General features: G+C 35.9%; 2 pseudogenes across 1 annotated transcript; one reads left to right on the forward strand and one right to left on the reverse strand.

Annotated features, from left to right (window-relative positions):
• The first annotated feature begins 11,849 nt into the window (after nucleotides 1–11,849).
• Nucleotides 11,850–13,108, forward strand: LOC149265388 (two-component response regulator ORR41-like; annotated as a pseudogene). Its single transcript, XR_016251157.1, has 4 exons — nucleotides 11,850–12,201; nucleotides 12,340–12,472; nucleotides 12,634–12,753; nucleotides 12,861–13,108. The product of XR_016251157.1 is annotated as a two-component response regulator ORR41-like (transcript).
• A 9,774-nt stretch (nucleotides 13,109–22,882) lies between these two features.
• On the reverse strand, nucleotides 22,883–23,442 carry LOC149265389 (uncharacterized; annotated as a pseudogene).
• Nucleotides 23,443–23,925: the final 483 nt, after the last annotated feature.

Genomic DNA, 23,925 nt, shown 5'->3' on the forward strand with positions numbered 1-23,925 from the left:
CAGAGGTCAATGGAAGATACAGGAATACAAGGGCGGCAGTTTCTATATTTACTATCATCATCCTTTTACGAACATGATTGGTTCCTATCAGAATGATCGCTAGATCATTCAGCAGCTTCTCTTTTACTTTCTCAGTTTATGTATATAACTTACCAGTTTTCAGTATATTTTTGGACAAAACTCATATTCTCAGAAACTTACTGGACTTCTCATAATTTTATTATCAGTAAGCATCATAATAGTTTTTGTAAAGTTTATAATAGCTCTAAATAGTACTCCCTTTTTGCTAACAACAATTCATATCTGCAATATCATACAACATGTAATTTTCTTATCTTTTTAATGAAAATTACGCTTTTTCCGAGGAAAAAAAACAAGGGAAATACCTAAGATTAATGCAGTGTTGGAAGACTGACAAGAAAATTATCAACCCATCATGATTGAAACGGAAAGCAAAATGTTTAAGCATGATGTTTGATTTTGATAGATCTTGGCGCCAATCTAAGTTACATAAGTCCTAGAGTAGTAGATCTATGTCAGTTACAAACTAAGAAATTTAAAAATCCCTGGTTAGTTCAACTCGCCACAGGAGCCAAGAGGTGGGTGGGAACTAAGGTGGAGGATTGTTCCATTGAAATAGCAAATCAAATCATTAAGGTGAATTTAAATATTTTACCTTTAGGTTCGTATGACATTTTAATAGGAATGGACTGGTTGGAAGCTCATTGGTCTTTAGTAAATTGTAAGGAAAAGACTGTCAACTTTTTGGATGATGAAGGTATTAGAAGAGAACTGCAGGGTATTAAGAGGCCAGTATAGTTAAGACCCATCATTGCTTCCCAACTAGGGAAGTTTTTTAGAAAAGGTTGTCGTGTCTATGCAGTACAAGTGGGTTACACTAAAAATGATAATTTAGCCCCTGAGTTAAAGAATATGCTGATAATTCAAGAGTTCGTAGACGCGTTTCTTGAGAAAATACCGGGGCTACCACCTAAAAGAGATATTGATTTCACCATAGAATTAATGCCTGGAGTAACCCCAGTTTCAAAGGCTCCTTATAGGATGAGTGTGCCTGAACTTACAGAATTGAAAATACAACTCCAAGAACTGTTGGATAAGAATTACATACACCCCATTCTATCACCCTAGGGAGCACTAGCATTATTTGTAAGGAAAAAATATGCCACCTTGCGATTGTGCATTGATTATCGTCAATTAAATAAATTAACCATTAAAAATAAATATCCATTACCTAGAATTAACAACCTATTTGATCAGTTCAAAGGTGCTAAGATATTTTCGAAGATTGATCTAAGATCAGGGTATCATCAAATCTAAATAAAACAAGAATACATATGCAAGACTGCTTTTACTACCCGTTATGGGCACTATGAATTTGTGGTCCTACCTTTTGGACTGACCAATTCCCCTACAAGGCTACTCATTTTATTCCAGTTCAGTCAACTTACAAGGTTGTGCAAATAGTTGACATTTTTATGAGAGAAATTTTCAGGTTGCATGGGATTCCTAAAGTGGTTATCTCAGACCAGGATGTAAATTTCACCTCCACATTTTGGAAGGCATTATTCATTGGCCTAGGCACTCAGGTACAATTCAGTACTGCTTACCATCCACAAACAGATGGACAGACTAAGCGCATAAATCAAGTGCTAGAGGATATGCTTAGAATGTATGTAATGCAGCAACCCACAAAATGGGAGGAATACATACATCTGGTGGAGTTTGCGTACAATAATGCTTATCATGCATCATTGAAAATGAGTCTGTTTGAGGTACTGTATGGAAGAAAGTGTCGAATTCCAGTTAACTGGAATAGCCCAGAGGATAAATTTATGTTGGGACCAGATATGCTAAAAGATATGGAGACTACAGTGAAAAGAGTACGGTCTAATTTGAAGACCGTGCAAGACCGACAAAAGAGTTATGCTGACTAAAAAAGATCTTATCGAGAGTTCTAGGTGGGAGATCATGTTTATTTAAGGGTAAAACCCAAAAGAAGTACTCTAAGATGGAGTGGATGTTCTAAATTGGCCCCACGGTTTTGCGAACCTTTCCAAATCATTGCACGAATCAGTCTGGTAGCATATCAGCTAGCTTTACCTGGACATATTTGTGTTCATAACATATTTCATGTCTCCTTACTAAAAATATATATATATATACATGATCCTAGCCATATAATTCATTGGAAAGACATTCAGGTAGAGTAATTAAATGAATTTAAGTTCCTCTTTTAGATCTTTGGTAGTCTTACCATTATCAACCTGATGTGAATGTATTGAATGCAGGTCGAACCAGATGGGGAGTTCATGGTCGAACCCCTATGTATTCTCGATCGGAGAGAAACAATATTGTGGAGACGAGTTACCCCCAAGTTAAGGTGCAATGGCAGCACTTTAGCCCGGAAGAGGCTACTTGGGAGGATGAACAAGTCATGCAAGAAGCTTACCTAGACCTATTCCAAGGAGAGTGAACACTAAGGACGGTGTTCCAATCGAGAGGGGGAAGATGTGATGACCCCTGGTAATTCTGAATTACTGTAGTTAAATAGTTTGGTTCAGAAGTTATCAACCAAGTATGGTTAAAAGACAAGGATAATATTCGTAAAATGGAACATGTGTTGATTTTATTTATAATATAACATGATTATCTTTTTTTTTGTTAACTATGGTTGAAGAGAAATGCTAGAGTAAGCATACCCCAGGCAGTTAAATAGTTATGAGTAGTTATCTACTTAGATCCCTTCTGAAAACAAAAACCTCAAAAAATAAGGGCCAAAAGGGTATGAGGAACCTGAGGCGAGAAGGAGGAAAAAGTATAGAAGTGGAAATGACTCAATAGCTGGATGGCCAGTGGAGTCTATTTTGGAGTTGTGGCTCAAGATCTATGGCTAAGTCTGGTAGTGACCAGATAGCTTAGTAGAAATCGTAAAAGATTGTTTTCGAAACTGCTTTGGGATAGCTAGTTCGGGGGGAAGGCACAGTAAGGACTGGCCTTACGGTTGGGTGGACTATATCTCTTCCTTGTGGCTTGAGTTTTTTTTAGAGAAAGAGGTAAATAGGAACTGGAAGTTCTTATTTGTATTTACTATGATGTGAATAGTGTGGAAATAATGTTCTTATTTCTGTGCATTGTTGAGCATGTGAAAGTATGTTCTTATTTTCATGTGTTTTTATGGCAATGAGACAGTAGAGATATTCTTGCCTTATGTATATTTAATGCTATCATATAGAGGAAGTCTATGTGAAAATGCAGGATATATGTATAGATTATGTTATTTTCTTTCAAAATAGAGACCAGATAAAATAAAAGGAAACTAAACATTGGAAATTGTTTGAGATTTAATGAGATGGCACGAATGAGAATAGCAAGAGAAGCTATGCCCATTCCACTACCCATGGGTAGTGGTTAAACCTTAGGACAGAGATAATAATTAAGTTAGGAGGAATGAGAAAAGAACCTCCAAGAGAGTTAGTTTCAAGGTCATGTCATTATCCAGCCTAGAACAGTCCCTCAAGGACTCTGGTGCAGTCTCAGGCATGACATTATGAACTGAACTTATAAAAAATAGAAAAAAATTAAATTAACCAATAATGTTATCATGCACAGTTAACCGTATAATGAAATTCATATAAATGGCACAAAATTTATGACTATTCTACAGAAATTATCTTCATGTACAAACTGTAAAATACCCAGCAAATATAGTCCAGTTAATTAATTCCGCTCAATACAAGAAACGAGTTGTAAACTCAAAAGTGTTGTGGAACTCATTAAAAGTATACAATGTTGTCTAAACAAGTTTTCTTCGCCAAAAATCATAACATAGTCCATAAACAGGAGCAGAGTAGAGCTTCGAGAATCCACGAGAATTACTTTCAACAGTGGAATCAAAATACATAAATGCATAAAACTTTGCAATGGAAAAGCCTCAGAATTAAATATTTATCCATTACAGTCATGTTTAAAAATATTGGTATCATATAAAACCCTTAGGGAACTTGAAACAGATTCTTGCGGTCGACTAAACCAAAACCTTGAACCCAAAGATAATCAATGAAATGCATCTAGGCTCAAATGGCCAAACATCAGAGTACCTGGCGGTTTGCAAAGAGGTCAAAACCCTTACGCCAGCATTGAGGTCCCCTCAAACTTAAGTGTCGGAAGTGGGTTTCGACTGCAAAAACATGCCCACTGAAATTATTAAGAAACTCATAATACAAGGAAGTAAATATCCACAAAAGATTACCCAGAAATTGTGTGACTCAGAATTTACCTTTGCATAGGTGACTGAGCAGAAGAAATCATTTCAAATGTTGAAAACATATCTTCAGGAGTCGAATTTAACCCCCCTCCTTCTATTCCAAGAATCAAGCATTTGAAATAGTAAACAACGAAGGGAAAATTGATATGAACCTTGAAAAGAATGAAAAAACCCTGAATTGATACGACCTAGCAGTAGGACTTCAAGCTGGTAAAGGCAGCCATGAAGAATCTAGAGGCATTGATCAAATTTTTGTATTGTTGCATAAGAGGGTTCCCAAACTCTACAATAGTTGGCACAAATGAACAATGGACAAACCGGTTTGCAAGGGTAGTTGCATAACCCTCAAATCCAACAAACCTCCACCATTGGATGGGCATCTCCATCATGAACCCTTAATGTAAGTTCCCACTCTCGAGACGGACAGGTGTAGGGTTAACATAAACTTCCAAAGATCTCCCACTTGAGTTTGATACATCGGTAGTAGTATCAATTAAATCGAAAATCAAATCACCTTAAGTCATATGCAATTGGGTGTGTTGATACACAACTTCCAGATGGCTCTATGCGAGGACAAATATCTAGGGCATTAAATAGCCTAAGGTGTATTCAACTATATCGCAATCATCCATGTATTAAAATTGTTCAATGCATAATGTTAACACTAATATCAAATGTAACATATGTCATATATAAATAGAACCAATGTGTGTTCTGACAGGTAGTAATTGTAATTTCTACAGTAATCTTGTTATATACTGGTGGCATAACATTCCTTTTTCACTTATATGCATTTGGTGGTAAATGTCATGGTTAGTGTATAGGTACATTACACTCTAGCATTGCATTTCTCTCTAACTCTAGTGCCTTTTTTTTTCAAATGTATGTCATTTCTGTGTTGTACGAGGATTTTATTTACAAGCGTCTTTATTTCCTAGCCTCTAGCATTGCATTTCTTTATAACTTTGTTACTTATGCCTTTCTTTTCAAATGTATGTCATTTCTTTGTTGTACGCGGATTTTATTTACAAGTGTCTTTATTTCCTAGCCTCTAGCATTGCATTTATTTATATCTTTGTTACTTATTCCCCCACCCAGCATAACAATTTTTGGTGGTGATCATTCCTCCTGAAATCTTGGGGAATCATGGAAGATTATAAGTGTAACCATTGCCACCTTTACTTGTCCACTATTTGGGACTCCAACTACTTAAATAGTTAAAGCATAGTAACCTAACTACTCAGGTGTTGGTTCCCGTAATATTTCTAAATAAAAACAGCGTTTTATTTATTATTTCACATAAATATTTACAAATGTTATTTCAAACTTAGTCTTAGCCCTATGGCCATTGTTTCTAACGTAAATAGTTATAATAAAACATAAAATCATAAAGTCTTGTAAAAGTAAATGCAACAAGGATATTACATAACATTTAAATCAAATGTTAATAACCAAAATCATAAATAAATTATTTCAATGTCCACCATAGTTTTAAATTAAAATTATATTTATATAGAAAAAACATAGAATAAAGTGAGAAATAAATAATTGATGGAAAAAAAATTAGTGTTGGTCATTCAATACATTTATGTAATTTTTTAATATTTAAAATGAAGTTGAAACATGGGATTTAAAAAATATACTAATACTAATAAATTATTGTTTATAAATATTTTAATATCTATATTAGTCCAAATAAATTTATAATATCAATTTTAGATATACAGAATATAGAATGATTGTTTAAAAAAAAAAATATGCAATATCTTGGATGCTTAATTTAGAGTTCATAAATATTTTTCAATCATATACATGTATATTAAAAACATAAATCTTTTTTTAACTCCAAATTTTATATATAATTTTGAAACTTTCAATTGAAAGCCACGTAACCTATTCAAAATACGCTAGTAATCTTTTACTGCAAGCATGCTCGTAAGTACGCTAGTAATCTTTTACTGCAAGCATGCTCGTAAGTATTAAAAGAAAGGCGGCGAGGTCTCACGATTTCATGCTCGTAAGCTTTAAAGTCTCAGAATTTTAAGTGTTTCGGGGTTTTTAGGGTTTCTTGAAATTGTTAAATCTCTTTCTACCTTTATTCCAACATTCTCAATTTCAGTTTAAAAAATCAACATCGGGAAGAAATTATGACCCGCCAAAACGGCCATTCTTTTACTCTCGAAGATTCTTGAGGGTACTGAACTTATTTTTAAGACAGAAAAATCACCATCAGGAAGAAATTGTGATCTGCCTCAACAAATCCAGAGAGGAGACGCAGGCCGGCGGTCATTCTTTTATTCTTGTACCTTAACCTCCGGCCGTAGGGTTGGCAGAAACTATATATATAAACAATCTCATTAAGTAATTATTATTCACTTTTATTTATTCCAACATGTATAAATGTGCCTATTTTATAGATATCTTAAGTTTTAGGCAAACTTGCCATTGTTATTATGGTTATGTAATGTTGAATATAAACATATAGATACTTTTAGATTTGAAATAAACTTACATAATTCATGGCTAATTGTTAATATTGTTGTATAATGTTGAATATGACCTACCAATTGTTAATATTGTATAATGTTGAATATGACATACCAATATTTGAAATAGCTTTTGTTTCTCTATTATCATCACTTTTATCATATTAGAGAGAGAAATGCACACTGCGAAAAAATAAAATAACAATGGGATTTATCTGGTTATTATTCATGTGATATATAGAAAATATAAATAATTGCATCTCATATCACATTAAATGAAAAGAATAGAAATCTACACATGCCTTAAACCTCTTCACATTACTCTATTTTTGTCGAGGGTTTCAATGGCTCTAGTCTTTTTCCTAACTGAATTTTGGCTCCTATGTGGAATCTAAGTCCTTAGTTCATATGTACTAAATGATTGCTAACATACATTTATGACAATTTAATATCCTCTCCATATAAGTTGGATCTTAAATCCACCAATCAAAATGATAAGCTTCACTTGACAACAATAGAGAGAAAGAGAAAGAAAGCATCAACATTACTTGATTACCTAAAATTCAATATAAATTCTTTCTTCTTACGCTTATTCTGATCCAAGTGGATATTAGTGGTCATCCGCCTATTCCACTTGGACCCTCACCATTGTTTCTTTCAGTTTTTCAGTTTCCTTAATTGTACCACAGTTTACTATTTTTGGCAGTTTTTCGGGTCCTCAACTTCCAGAGACATTTTGCAGTGCCCTGCTCTAGTGGACTGACAATGATATGACATTAAAATTTATTTAGCCCTAAGGCCCACACATTATTCTTTGAGGACCTCATGTTGAGGATCTAGACACATGACTCTATTATTAGTGGTTGTGATATTAGTAGTTGTGATGTTTAGGTATGTTCTCCATGGATATTATGATGAAGGTAGTATTAATGGTTTTGTATGTTATCTATTGGTATTATGATGATTGTAGCATTAATGGTTATGCATGTTCTCTATTGATATTATGATGATTGAAGCATAAATGGTTATGTTTGGTCTCTATTGAATTTATGATGATGATAGCAGTAAAGGATATGTATGTTGTCTATTGATATCATGACGATGATAGCTTTGATGGATAGGTATGTTTTCTATTGATATTACGATGTTGATAGCTTTGATGGATATGTATTATGATGATGGTAGTCATGATAGATGTGTCCCCTATGTTACCTACTTGCATTAGTTCCGGTTCACAATGAAAAATGATGCAAATGACTAGGTGATGTTGATGATGCTATTATGACAATGAATAACACTGAGAAACTTTGTTACTGATGATTATTGAGTATGGCAGGAAACCACCAGAGACACTAACATATGATGAGTTGATGACACCTGGTTTGATGAAAATTTATATTTTGTCTTTGAAATTCTAAGTCAATTTTGAAACCTGCTATATATATGTTTATCTATATTCTGATGATATGTTAGTGGTTGTAGGCACAGATTAGTTGCTTGGACAAATGACTCACATATGGGTGATGGGGTTGTACAATTGGATGGAATTGTATGGGAGGGGTGGGACAGTGTCCCTGATCTCACCCACTAGCACTCCCACCATGACTTGCACTGGAAAAGTTGAAACACCTTCACCTTGAAGATCACGATGTCATGAGAGCAGGTCCCAAAGTTGGGTCACTCATGAAGATTTTACCAAGGGGCGCGCATCAAGACGGATTCCTTGATCCCTGACACCATTAGTCTCACTATAGCAAGCAACCTAAGAGATGATAGTGGTCTCTGTCATTGCACCTATACTTTCCCCTCGTAGCCACTAAATTCTTGAAGAGCAAGTGGCGTGGCACCCTTGGAACTTCAAGGGAATTTCTTGAAGGGCACAACCAACTTGGCGCCCTTGGCATCACAAATAAATTGTTAGGTGTGACACCCTTGGAACTTCAAGGGAATTTTTTGAAAGGCGCGACCAAACTTGACACTGTTGGAATCATTAAAAATAAATATAATCAAGATATGAAAACCAGGTAAACACACTGCAATCAAAATGATGTTAGAAACCGAGATAATTAAATCAAGAATAAAACTTGGGTTAAGAGGATCATAGGAAGAAATAAAATATTTTACCTTAAAAACTCTACCCTTCCCATGTTGGAAAATATTAGATAGATAATGTAATTTAATTAGGTAAAAAGGGAAAGAGGGACATAAATGTGAGGATAAATATTAATCCTAAAATAATTAAACCTAATTAAGAGAAGAGGGTGGTGAATTAAAAAAATATTTATAGATTAAATTTTAGAGAAATTTAGAGAACCTCCATGTGGAAACAACCAAAATAAGAATATTCATCTAAGAGATAACTTGAGTTAAATTAGGGAGTAGATAGGAGATCAAATCTTGACTTATCAATTAACTTCAGTAATAAACACAAATTAAGGAGTAAAAGGGGATCAAGAAACAACTAGAAGAAGAAATAGGAATCTTGTTGAGGTGAGAAAAAATATTATTTTTAAATTAAAATCTAAGTAAAAAAAATTGGAGATCCTTGATGAGAGAATGACACATGGGCGGGTGAATAATCAAACTATTGAATTATCAAAAATAATTAATTATGCATGAAATGCCCAGTGTCACCTATGAGGGCTCCTATAAAAGAAGGGTCAGGCCATGAGAGAAGGGACTTTTCTGGACCCTATTGTTGGATGGATGAGACTATGTTAGAGTAGTGACTACGAGCTATAGTGAGTTGGTGAGGTAGAAGACTTTAGAGAGGGAACTCTTGAGCCAAAGAGTGCTCTCCTCTACTAGCTAATACATTCCTTCATTGTACAACCCCATTGCAGCTCGGGGGTCTGCGGGGAAGGAGAGTACCCAAGGAGTAGGCTGGGAGGTCAACCGTTGGGTCATTGCATTCGGATTAAGCACGTTGACATTCACACTTGGAGGCAACCAACAACAAAGGAGGGAAAATAGCGGCAAGTCAAGTTGAATCTCGTCTCCTGGTGAATGGTACCTATGTTTTTATAATATTATTTTGTATGACTTCCTTATGGTTTTAGTTAATAACATGTAAATTAGATGATATGTTCAATAAAGTGAAATTCAGGAAAGTTTTATATCATGTTTAATAATTTTGAGTTCCCAATGCTATTTTCTTATGGTTGTGTTTTTAGTATTTAAAAAAAAAAAAAATTATAACATTGGTCCTTACACTTGGTATCAGAGCTATGTTGAACCTTTGAGACCTATGGGCTCATGCATGCATGACTAGTTTTGTTAAAAATCTACCACATTCTACCCTAAAGTTATAAGAATAAAATGCAAATAATTATAAACAGAAACACGAGTACTTCATATATTTGATTTGAATATAAGAACAACTCTGACACAATATGAATGTCTAAATGGCATAAGGATTCAAAAAGCTTTAAACTTGCTTCAAATGTTATCCTTTAGAATAATAACACATATAGACATACTACTTCTTATGAAAAAAAAATTACAAAATTTCCAAACCAAAATAAACAACTACATTATATTAAATCTTAATAATTCTATATAATATAATATTAGTATTTCTATATTTCATTTATATGTGAGAAATAATTAAATTCCAAAATTTTATTATTTTCTAAACAAATTGAATTATAATTATATTTGTAAAAATATTTTATAATTCTAAATTATTTAAATAAATAAAAATATAAAAACCATATAACTTAGAATGGAATTCCATTTTGCCGCACATGTGATGGCTTCCTTTTGAAAGAACGAAGAAGACAGGTGATTTCTTCTTCTGGATAACAAAGTAATAAATCATATAAATACATGCTTGCATCTAGTATAGGGTTGTGAATCAAATTCTATGCCACTGGTATAATACAATGTTCACAATGACTTTGACATCGAGATTAGAGAAATAACATGCATGTAACATGGGCCTAATTTTATTGGTGTAATAAAGATCCATGTCAAAAAAAAAAAGTTTCCAGGAAAAACCTCGAACGCTGGTTCGACCTCGAATTATTTCTACTTCGCTGCTCTTATTTGCTTAAATCGAAGGCCATTTTTATAACTCGGCCTGTGACGTTTATTTGTAACACCAGTTCCATTTAACTGGCTGTGATTGTTAACCAGATGGAATTGTTAGAGATAACCACCCGCATGCATGAGTTAAGATGAGTTATTAGTTGAGTTGTTCAGACAATTAAATTCAGATGTCAATGAAGTGTTAGTAATGTGCGTGTGATATGTCCAGCGATGCTTAGTGAGTTTGAATAATGTGCGTGTTATAAAGAGAATGGCCTCAGAACCAAATCTTTCTGATAATCATTGTTGATAAATACACCATTAAACAGAATTACCTTCCATTGCGGATCTTGTATTTGGGGATATGGTGTTTCAGAGATATCGTATTTGGGGTCACATTCCCACCTATTTTTCATTATTTGTAGATGTTTTATAACTTACGGCCAGAACTAACCAACCTGCCATAGGGTATTAAATGCCCGTATGTCAGGCAGGTCAAAGTATGGATGTCGAATGGGTCCATCTTCCATGCATCCTCATTCCGGCGAACGCATACGGGACTTTCCGGGAACGCTGGCCCACGATCAACGCGCTGGCACTGGGACCCAGCCTCAAACAACCACCTCGTCTCCCGCCCAAAATTCAACTTTCATTTTCGAATGCCGATTCCTGGTTCGCACCTGCTCTGCTAATCCTCTGCTCCCATCTGCGCCTGCTCTGCGCACCCTCTGCAACAGCGATCGCGTTCCCAAACATCCCCTGCGACCGTGGGACCCTCTGCGCATCCTCTGGAACGATCTACGCAACCTCTAGAATTCTTGAAAGTTTTTCTTTGCCAAAGTAATAAGCTTCAATAGATTTTAGTATTGCACAGGGAAAGTTTGTGGTTATATTGTCCATGAAGGTCATCCCCGATGCCCTGTCTGTGGTTTGTAGTATGATGGATGCATTACCAAGTTTTAATGAAATACTACAATTTCAGGAATCTCTTCGCAGGATCAGTCAAAGTGGTTTGAGCCATACTCAATGACAATAGGGCAGGACCCAAACCATGCATATTCTGGTTTAGGATTGAGCATGGCAAAGCGTTTTGTTGAACGAGTGGGTGGTTTTATTGGAGTAAAGTCTATAAATGGCAAGGATAGCACTTTTTGTTTGTTGATTCCCTATCCTATGGTACTGGATCATAGTTGTGGAGGAACAAATGCTGCAGTGGACGTTTATAAAATCAATACAACAGATTGCAAATCAGCATCCAATTTCCAGGATGAACTCAGCAGTTCATCTCAGATAGAGTCCAGAGTTCATAGTGTTCGAACCATCAAGTCAAAGAGTCCCCTATCGCAGGATCCTAGCTCCCGCAGACGAGTTTTGCTTGTCGAAGATACATTAATCAATAGAGTAAGTTGGTACCTGGATTGAGCCTATTTTCTTCAATTGCCCTCTTAGGCTAGTACATTTTTCCCTAGAAGGCTTATTTCCCAAAAAATTGGTGTCAATATATCATTCATTGTTTTCCTAAATCTTTGTCCATGTCAGATAATTTTGTGGAAAGTGCTTGAAAACCTTAACCTTCACTGTGAAGAAGCTGAAAATGGATTTTTTCAAGCAGGGCAGAACTTATGATCTTGTGTTAATGGACAAAGAGATGCCTGTCATGGATGGACATGAGGTAAATAAGTTTTAACTCATTGGATCTGTAGGTTTTTTTCATTTTGGCTGGTTGTGATTTTTTAATTTAATCATCTCTGTTCTCATATAGCACAATACTTTTTATTGTGGGTTCACATTTCGATTCATTCTTACCCTGGAAAAGACTGGCTTTTATGTCAGGCTACAAGACAATTAAGATCCATGGGAGTTAAGACACCAATTATTGCACTCACTGGAAATGCTTTGCAATCTGATAAAGACCTCTTCTTTGAGGCTGGTGTGGATGATTTTCAGACAAAGGTATGTATTACCTGTCCAACATATTCTTCAGGCTTGATTTTTCCTTCCGATGTTGTGCATTATTTCTGAGTTATATTTTGTTCCTAAATTTTCTTTCCCCTTTGCAGCCTCTATCTAGAGACAAACTTGTTCAATTACTAGCTCGTTATGGCGTTGAGAGCTGTGCTGGCAACATAAGGGGTTGAAAAGGCCATGCAACTTCATTGTATTATACTCATGTCCTTGTGGAAAAAGGCATAGTAAGCCAAATAACAGCAGGACAATGAGTTTTCAACTTTTTAGTGGAGCCATTTCTCCATTTTGCTGAAAGTGCTTCCAATTTCTGGAACCTTTTTGCAGTGTATAGGATTGGGCAGAGTCCAGATAATGTAATTATATTTACTTACAGTTTTGTAGACAGTGCTTGATAATGGTCTGTGGTAAAATATTTTTTTGGGAAAAAGAGCCCCTGAATTTTCTCCGGAATGCTCATGCAAAGTTCCTGCAAACTCCGACATAGGTGGCATGCACAATTTGCATCCCAGTATGACAAAAGTTGAAGCTCAATAGATCATATGTTACCGATTTTTTCATTCAGGCAACCTGCAAATTCATCCTGTTTATTCAAAATATGTTTTTGGATCTTCTTGCAGTTGGGAGTGGATGAACGAGTACTTCCGTTTTCACTTTCTTTTTTCAAATTTATTTCCTTTTCTTCTAATAAGATAACTTATACATATGAAGCATGTAAAATCAAGATTCTGATCTTTATTTTTAGAAAAATGATAAATTGACCATGGTGATTTATAGTATGGTTTCAAGTCTTTTCTCAGTGTACGATATATGAAAGAACAGTATGGTTCTCTACCCTAATTTTGCACAATGAATCCAACTATTTGAGAATTTTAACTAAACAGTCATCTGTCATGGTGTTTAGTAAATGGATGCTCAACTGTGAATGGTTATACAGAGCAAGGGCTACAGTCAAATGACACAGTTGAGTTATCAAAGATTAAGGTATACAAAAACCTAAGCTGCTGTGATTGATAAAGATAATTTTGAATTTGAGAAATTTACTAAAAAGATTGAGACATACTCTTCCGAGCACCAGAGACCTTGATGAGATTTACACATGAAAGCTGAGTAAACATGCTTGTAAAAAATGGTCTAAACAATCATATGATTCTAATAATTTGTAAAATGGCTTCAAAATAGTGTCTGAGGACCCTTTTTTTTAACCATAAACTAGAAATGATGAAATGTGACCCCATTTTGAAGGGAGAGATATCTCAGCTAGGGTGCTGAATTATCTTTTCTTCTTTTAATAATATTCAATGTAATGGTAACTTTATGTTACAAATCCGATCCCTTTTTTCTTCTATTGACTTTGTTTACACATGATGTACCACATTTAAAAAAAAAAGTCATATTGACTTCGTTTCCACATTATGTACCATGTTGGAAACTGCCATTCTCACTTTATCGATTTGTGAACGGTGAAAGGCTTTCCATGTGATGGTAAATATTGCAGTAGCCCAATAAACCACCGTGGGGCATGAAAAGGCAAGGCTAAATTCAAAGTATTTACAGAGAGAAGCATTTGAATCTTAAACATTTATAAAATGGGAAAAAAAGTGACTTGTGAACAGTGAAAGGTTGCTAATATTGCAGCCCAACAAATCACAATGGGCAATAGTGGGAAGGCTAAATTCAAGGTTGCCAAAACTTGAATGATGATGGATGTTGATGTTAAAAGGGGATCTGTGAACAGTGAAGATTTCTCATATGATGTTAAAAGGGGATCTGTGAACAGTGAAGATTTCTCATATGATGTTAAAAGGGGATCTGTGAACAGTGAAGATTTCTCATATGATGTTAAAAGGGGATCTGTGAACAGTGAATATTTCTCATACGATTGTTACCATCTTTCAAAAGTAAAGTGAAGGTGTTTAATCTAATTCAGTTTTGAGAAAGACAAATAAATTAGGCAGCTTAGGCCAGTTGAAAAGTTATTATTATTGAAAAAATGGATTAAAATCTGTTAATTGATTAATTTCACAGAATGCTAAATTAACCCATTTCAGAGGGGCCTACTAAAGAGCTTGAGGTTCAGGAACTATAGTCTGCAACTTAACCGTAAGGATGCAGTCTTTAATATGGTATTCAGGATTTGACAATAGAAACAGGTTGGTCAAATTGATAACTCGGTTATTCCTACAGATCCAGGTCTTGCAGCCTTGCACTGCATGATACTCACAACTTTTGTTAATTCATTAGAAACCTAAACATAAAAACCCCCCTGTTGGTTTTCTCATGCTTGGGAAATGCCAGCCAAATGGATCCTGGGCTTCTATAATCCAAGCCCAAATCATGTTCTTAGAGGGGTTACAACTGACAAACTCTCCAACAAGGTTATGGCTGCCTGCTTCATAAAGTATCCTTATATTCATCAGAAGAAATTTTAACTTGAGGATGAACAATGCAAACCAAAATATGGCCCTGCAGTAACCTTGGGGACAAAGTTGCAGGCCTTCTTGGGTGCCCATCTTCTCCAAGGTCATCTCAAGGGCCGGGCAGCTGATTGGAAAGGCATACCTACTGACACTTGAACTAAATGCACAGTAAGACCAGCAGATCTAAAGCATGCAAAACACAATAACAATGAAATCAGGAATAAATTCGACAGGACTACGAACAAACCCTCCTAGGTCATGATCCCCACCAGAGGTTGTTCATTACTTAGAAAATTTGAAAAAGCTTATAAAAAATGATGAAGACAATCCTGGATTTTGGCTTTAGCTTGTGGGTGGAAACTTCATTGATTAAATTGTTCATGTTCTTTGATTGGCTCTTTTATTAACAATGTTTTCCAAATTTGCAAGGCCTGAAGCTTTTCCTCATATTGTATCTGAGAATTTGACAAAGGTATTTATGGTCTGATTACATCTGGATTGCTTTTTTCGGTAGTCTCTTGTTTTCCTAGATCTTTTGCTTCCATGGTGATTCTTCCCTCTGGATTTCAATCGATGTTGTTGCAGAAGAGCTAACTAGCTCATTTCCTAGGTATTTTGATTTTTCCCACCAGACTCTTCTTCCTCACTTTGTGAAACCACTCAGGTATGTGGTAATGCAAAATTTTCCTTCTGTTTGTTGCAACCTTTTTGGACACTTAGCCATCTGATTGTCTGTTCTTTTTTTTTGTGATATCTTGCATCTAAAAGGCATATTTTTATAACCTACACGCTGCCTACAGCAAGCCCCATCACACTTAAGGATTACACTATCCAGCAATCCGCAGAGCCTCAAACCATCCTTGAGCTTACATTTGTCAGGAAGAATGCAATTATCCAAGTATTACCAACTACCATGCCAAAGATGTAAGGGAAGTCTTACCCACACAGGGGTTGTGTATATGACATGGAAATTGGATCAAAGTCTGGAAATGTTGGTTTCATAAAACGACCAGGTGTACTTTTGACCCATGGTTCTTCCAAGATTAGCTTTCTGCCTTTTGGGTTCTGAAAATAGTATATGAAGAAAACCTTTGGCACATAAGTTTACCACAATGTCTATAGATCAGTTTGCAACAATTTAGACCACAAGTGCTGAACAGCTTGGCTAGAAGCCATTGAAACAACAGACCAAGGCTCTTTCCTGTCTCAGGTCATCCTGGAATAAACTTGCGCCACTGGAGAGAGTTTATAAGTTAGTGACAAGAGGGTTAGTCCAAGGACCAAGACTCCTAGCATTTCAATACACACAGACCATGGACACACAAACATGGCTTTTTCATATTTTCATGAACCAGATGTTTGGATGGAATTATGCACGTGGAACATTACCCTAAAAGTGACACATCTCTGAAATGGAAAAATGTCTGCTAAGTGGTTTGGGTGATAGGTATTGGTTTGTCTTATAAGTGCTATTCTACCAAAGCCTAAAGGGGTGAATGCCACATGGATCAAAACGTAAAATAGGTCACATAGGTGAAGGAAATATCAGTATCACCTCCTTAACCAATGGATCCAGCACATTGAAATGTCTGGGCTGCTTAGGCCAAAAACGCCTATTTTTTTGATAGTTGGTGCTATATATTGCAGCAATTGATGTGCAGGGTTGACTGCTGAAGCTTGTTGTGTGATAAATATGCATCATGACATGGGTTTATATTCCTATTTTTTTGATAGTTGGTGCTATATATTGCAGCAATTGATGTGCAGGGTTGACTGCTGAAGCTTGTTGTGTGATAAATATGCATCATGACATGGGTTTATATTCTGAAGACCCAACCCTATTACTGAAGTTTCTCCTCAAGTGGTTGCCATGCTTAAATAATATGTTACTACTGTGAGGAACTAATGGACTAATGCTGCTCTGCAAGTACTAGTGCTGGCAGTCTTGTTATGCAAATTTTCATATCTAGAGTAGTTATTCTTCCAGGTCAAATTGTTATCCTTTGTCTAATTGGCATTCTTCCAAAAGAATGCAATATGAAAAGATTATTGTTGCTATTTTATGTCTATGAAATAATCAGACAAAATGAGATCCACTTTCTGTGTACCTGCAGTCCAGGATACAAAATCAATTTCATCCTATTTTGAGTTAATTTCTGGATGGAAATGTTGTTTGATATTTGTATACCAGTGTGTCATGTGAATAGAGCTATTGGAGGAGACCAATTTAAATTATTAATGTCAAATAAATAGATTAGTTAAATTTTATGAATGTGGATTTTAAGGGTTGGATATAAAATTTTGGGTTGTTTTGGATGCTGTATACCAGCGTGAATAGAGCCATTGGAGGAGACTGATTGAAATGATTAGTTTCAAATTAAAAAAAAAATCATGGTGTTTTCTGTCTGTGCGAGGAAGCGGGAAAAAACTTCAGTCTATTGCAAACCTGACATCTCTTTTCAGATTTGTATCATCAATAAATAGAATTTATTGACCCAATGTCGAAGGGAAGTGATGCTTATCCTTTCTATATTTTCCTATGGAATTTGTAGATTGGGATTTGGTGATACAATGTTCTGTATGTAACATATGCTTAATATCCTGATTGTAAACTTTAAAGGCTTGTTTTGTGTAAGAGAAGATGAACTTGAGAATGTGCTTCCACGATCAGCTTTGGGTTGCTTATTTAGAGTTGAGATCAGATTTTTTTGATAGTTGGTGCTATATATTGCAGCAATTGATGTGCAGGGTTGACTGCTGAAGCTTGCTGTGTGAAGCAAATTAATATGCTCAGAGTGTCTGGATGCAAATTATATCGAGATTTGTTCAGGATGCAATTCTGCATGCATAAATAAGATCTCAATGGCTGTATTAGGATGCTAGTTCACCAATTTTCACCAATTTACATTGAAATTCATTTTGAATTGAAGCAACATGCCAAAATAACATCTACAATAATGAGCCAGCCTGATATATCAGAGTTCCAATTCTGCCTTTATGTACAATACACTATACTATTATCCAAAAAGGATGTATCAAGCTTATAGTAGCAAAAAGGCAAAAAACCTTTTCCTTGAGTTTGTTAGAGTTCAGCCAACATTTACACTGAGATTTTATATGCTTTGAGTTCAACAAAAAGATTTCAATAGCTCAATACAATAACCATACAAAATTGAAATTAGATAATGTTGTACATATCCAAAAACATTTTCAACCCATCATGCACACAACATGTTCTTGGATTAGGAGATCCCTTTATAGGGTTATGCCCATATTATATCCATGAATACTCATTAGCTCGAATATTTGTCATCTCGACATTGATTGCTGGCACTTTGATTGTTCTCTTCACCCGTTATTTCCTGTATAGAGTGCAAGCGGCGATACAATCCGACTGGTTGTACAATAGGGGGCATCACCCTAGGGTGTGGAAGCAAAATTTTATGGGTTGAAATAGGTTGCCCAATGAATGAATTTGGTGCAATTGGTGGAAACAACTAGGGGGTTCGATGATCAAACGAGAGAGGTGGATGTGGTGAATCAAATGGAAAATGAATCAATGAACCCCCCATATTTGGATCCACATTATTCTCATGAAATAAACGAACTTGGCAACTTGAAGTATGATGAGATGTGGATTCTTCAGCTGTAACAAAAAAAAAACACATTGTTATGCAATTGCATTGAAGGAAATGAAGATAATGATATTTTGAATTTCACATAAAATGATACATCAATTGATATTTTCCATACCAGTATTTTGCAAAATAGAACCTTGTACCCTTCTAGATGTGTGGTCCAGATTGATTTCTTTTGTAGAAGAAATCTCCAATTGTTCATTCATGCTTCTTTTCCTTCCACGACACCGTCCAACCTTTAGAAATTGTGATCCATATTTTCTTGATTTCAACGCAGGAACACTTTGCCCCCCTTTTTTTGTTGGGCTCAAAAAACTATGTCGCCTCTTGGTAGTGACCTTGGATGGAGTTACAACATCAAATTTCTTATTATTGTACTCTTGGCTTACATTTTTTACCAATTGATTTAGTGCATATGCCTGCTCCAAATTTGTGGGTGTTATTTGTAATAAACCCCTCAATATCTTATGAGTTGATGACATCACAAGTTTAATTTCCTCATCGATTGTTAGGGCGCTATCTTGCCTTACAATGGTTGAATCAGTGGAAGGAGCTGGAAGGTTCGTTTCAATTTCTGGGCTCATTACAAATGATTCATTTAAATCAAGTAAATATCCAGGTCTTTCTGTAATAGACCTACAGACATTAGGCAATTCATTGCCCCTTGAAACATTGTTATTCACTACCATCTCAACTTTTAGAATATGCTTACAAATATTGTCATTTAGGGCCCATTTGCAATTACAAAAGTTTAGGTTCAACCCTTTATAGATGACATGATACCATGTATCACGAGTTGCCGTAGTTTGGCTACGAACCAAGTACTCACTTTCCTTGTTTCCATCAGCCATACAATCTTCATCTGGGATATTCTTTGCTTTGCACTTACTTAAATTTATTTGTTGCTCAATTTTTGAAGCTCGGACAAAACCAGCATTTTTTAGACGTTGCATGTGAATGTAATACAACTCAACCTTGTTTAATAATAGGTGCAACAGCCAATCCACCCTTCTATGGGACGCATTATTCTTCTCACAGAGGTACCTTTGCTTTAGATACCGGTGATAAGATTCGATAGCATTATTAGTGTCCTGGTTGGAATGTGGGAAGTCCCTATATGCTTTTGCCCACATATCTGGAAAAAAAACATATATTAGATGCGAAAAAACAATAGAAAATGGTCAATTACAAAATAAACTGATAAAATGCAACCTTAGGATACTTACATAACTTGTTGTTGTTTAACCAGTTGGTTGCAAAATAATCCAAAAACACTGTTTCTTCTTTGAATTCATCAAAGAAACTTTGAATTTCATGTTGCACAGATGCATCATCTTCACACGAATGCATGATTAATCCCAGAGCACGGAAGATACGGACTTTATTTTCCTTTCCCCTGACTTTCGTTCCAACATTTTTCAGCCACGCTCTACGGACATGCCATACACACAACAATAGTGTACAGTTTGTGCAAGTCCTGAAACATTATAACATTATAAGAGAATATCCTTGAACATTATTGCTTTTTATCTCTTCTAAAAAGAAAAAACAGGTTCACCTTAATGCTTCGATTTCCGCTGCTGCATCATCTGTGATGACAGCTTGGACATGCCAATCTGGGTTTTCCTTTTTCCCATTTGCAAATAATTGCGACATCCATTTACAAATATCAGGAGTACCATTCCGTGATGATATTACCCATGCCACTGGAATCCCATTGTGATGATCATCAAAAGCCATTATGGTGTACAGTTGATACTGCATTACAATAAGAAAACAAGATTATAAGCATATAAGAGGACGACATTGAAATAAACTAGAATAAATGAAGTTTTGGTAAATATGTTTACCCCATATTTGTTAGTGCTAAAAGTGGAATCCATTGATAACATGTTGTTGTGTGAGTATCTCACCATCATTGAAAGCATCCACTTAGTTTGTATGCCTATAATGAAAGGGATGTTTTTAACAACATCTTGTTGTTGGTAGAAGAAAAAGCTCTCTGGGCACTCACTAACCCAACAATCCACACTCATTGGATCACTTTCATGCTTCACATACTCTAGCCTCTTGATACTATTGTACATGTTTGACACATCCTTTCTTGTCATGAAAGAATCTCGAGGTGCCCCTCTGAACAACTCACCAGATCCATACCTTAAATCATAGATAAATTTTTCCCAGATCATCGTAACATTAAAACCATCACGAACCAAATCTTCAACAATAGTTCGTATATGCTCTGTTAAATGCGGCGCAAAATTGAATTTCTTGGGCATGTCATTTGCCTCATTTCCATGACAAACCACATTTTTGTCATCAATATGTCTGCATGCTGTATATATTAGAACGACATCATTTGGTCTAAGAGCAAGTCGTCGCATAATAAAGTGACACTGACAACCAACTTTGATGCTGTGACGTGGAAGACGTTTTATAGTTGTGGATCCAGGTTTAGCTACATTGCTGGATTGTACATGATTTGGACCATAGGCACACCAATATCTGTGATCAAGAATTTACCAAAAATTAAATAAAATATTTATGCACGTTTGACATAGTGAACTTAAAATCAAAATTTTATATATATATAGATAGAGAGAGAGAAAGAGAGAGACTCACACAACATATTCTAGATATGTTGAAGAATTTGTCCTCTTGATATCCTTCACCTCTTTAATTCGTCGAGTTTTAGCAACAAATTGAGTAGGTGAAATTTCCCTCATTTGCTCTCCACTTATAAAATCCTCAAGTCGACAATATGGAATAATTGCGACTTGATCTCCTGCTACTTCTGTCCATGTCAAATCTTCTGCTGAAAACTCTATCATTCCTTCTGGGTCCTCAACCTCCAACTCATTGATCAAGTCCCACTTCTTCATTCTTCAAATCCCTATACAAATGAGGGAACATGATTATTGACTAAACATATGAGCAACAGTTCATACTATAAATATTGAACACCACTTGAAATGCAATTTTTTGTTGTGTGTACAATTTACACTCAAGACCCCACCAGATATAAACACATTTAGAGCATAATTCCCTATCTCCCCTTCAATATTTCCTACCCATGCACAAAACAATATTATAGACTTTCAGGAACTGTGAGGAACTAATGGACTAATGCACAAAACAATATTTCCTACCCATGCCATGCTTAAATAATATGTTACTACTGTGAGGAACTAATGGACTAATGCTGCTCTGCAAGTACTAGAAATAGCAACAGCAAAGGCAAAGGTGGTAGCAGAAGGGGTAGGACTATTAGTGAAAGGTCAATTTTGCAGTATTGCCTGCTGCGATTCTCTAGTAAAAATTTTTGCGTCCAGCTTTTTTTGATCCACATGCTCTTTTCATCATGACAACCTGGCTTGCAAAGTTTGAAATGCTATTTTCTAACACTTCCTCTTGAGTCACATTTGGCTTTTGGGATTTCCAGTACTCCCTGTCCAGCCACATTGAGCTTTAGGGATTCCTAGCCAGTTAACCAACCTCTCTGAAGAATATATCCATCTAAACCAGAGAAATGCAAATTACTCTGGAGTAAGGAAAAGATCTATAATTATGCATCTAAGACGCACAGAGAGGGTAGCTATGTTTTTATGGGCAAGACACCTTAGCAGTGCATCCAATGAATACTTATCTTAGTAATCCTAGCTTTATTTTGATTTATACGTTTTAAGTAAGACTGTAACTCCTGTTTTCAGAAATTTACTTTGTATCTGATGCATGCCCTGGGAAATTTATACATATTTTGGTCTTGACGTATCAGTGCTTAGAGAAACTTGTAGATTGGGTGAGAACTGAGACCTTATTTGATATGTTATTTAAAAATCTACTCCTAGTGGATAGGAGCTTATTTCACTTCTGTTCTTCAATGCTATGTTGATAAATTAGTCTTTAAGGACTTATTCTGTCCCTGCTATCAATGTGTATTTGCTTTTTTGATGCAGTCGGGGATCTGAATCACCTGATCTCGGCCACTATGAGTGGAGTTACATGCTGCCTTAGATTTCCTGGCCAGTTGAACTCTGATCTCCGGAAACTGGCTGTCAACCTTATCCCATTCCCTCATCTGCATTTTTTCATGGTGGGTTTTGCCCCTCTTACCTCCTGGGGTTCTCAGCAATATCGTGCCCTTACAATCCCAGAACTAACCCAGCAAATGTGGGATGCAAAGAACATGATGTGTGCAGCTGATCCTAGGCATGGCAGGTACTTAACTGCATCTGCAATGTTCAGAGGGAAGATGAGCACCAAAGAAGTAGATGAACAGATGATGAATGTACAGAACAGAAACTCCTCCTATTTTGTTGAGTGGATTCCAAACAATGTAAAATCCAGTGTCTGTGACATTCCTCCCACAGGATTGACAATGTCATCTACTTTTATAGGCAATTCTACCTCCATTCAAGAGATGTTCAGGAGAGTCAGTGAACAATTCACTGTCATGTTCAAAAGAAAAGCTTTTCTTCATTGGTACACAGGGGAGGGCATGGATGAAATGGAGTTCACCGAGGCTGAGAGCAACATGAATGATTTGGTTTCTGAGTATCAGCAATACCAGGATGCTAATGTTGATGAAGAAGATGATTATGAAGAAGAACCATTAGAGGATGGAGAATAATCGACTATGCTGCCATCTACTTCCAAGTAATATTATATATATAAAAAGTGCTTTCATATGATGGGGGTAATTGGATGTGAGATTGGCTATCAAAGAATTGGTGATACGTATATTCACTGGGAGTGACGACCTCCTCTAAATGGATAGGTGGTTCTCTTGCTATTTTCATCAAGCATTGCTACTTTTAATAACAAGCAGCACTTTGTACTCTAAAGTCCTTTATCATTGCAAATTTGGGAGGTGCTGGACTTTATCATCTTTGGCAAAACTACATTTTCTGTGATTGAATTTCAGGAAATTCCCATCTCTACTAAAAAGGCAGCTGTACCTACAATAAATGTTGTGAACGTGCATTCGCACTCTCGGGTGGACATTTTCACAATTGGAAATTTTCGAGGGGCTGTGGGCAGTCATATATCTTTGGACAGAACAGTTTACATCTGCAACCTGTTTACTGCCTAGTTGTATCTTA

The sequence above is a fragment of the Pinus tabuliformis genome, chromosome 6 (assembly GCF_031772625.1).
Source record: "Pinus tabuliformis cultivar Carrire ecotype Pingquan chromosome 6, CPIR1, whole genome shotgun sequence".
NCBI lineage: Eukaryota > Viridiplantae > Streptophyta > Pinopsida > Pinales > Pinaceae > Pinus > Pinus tabuliformis.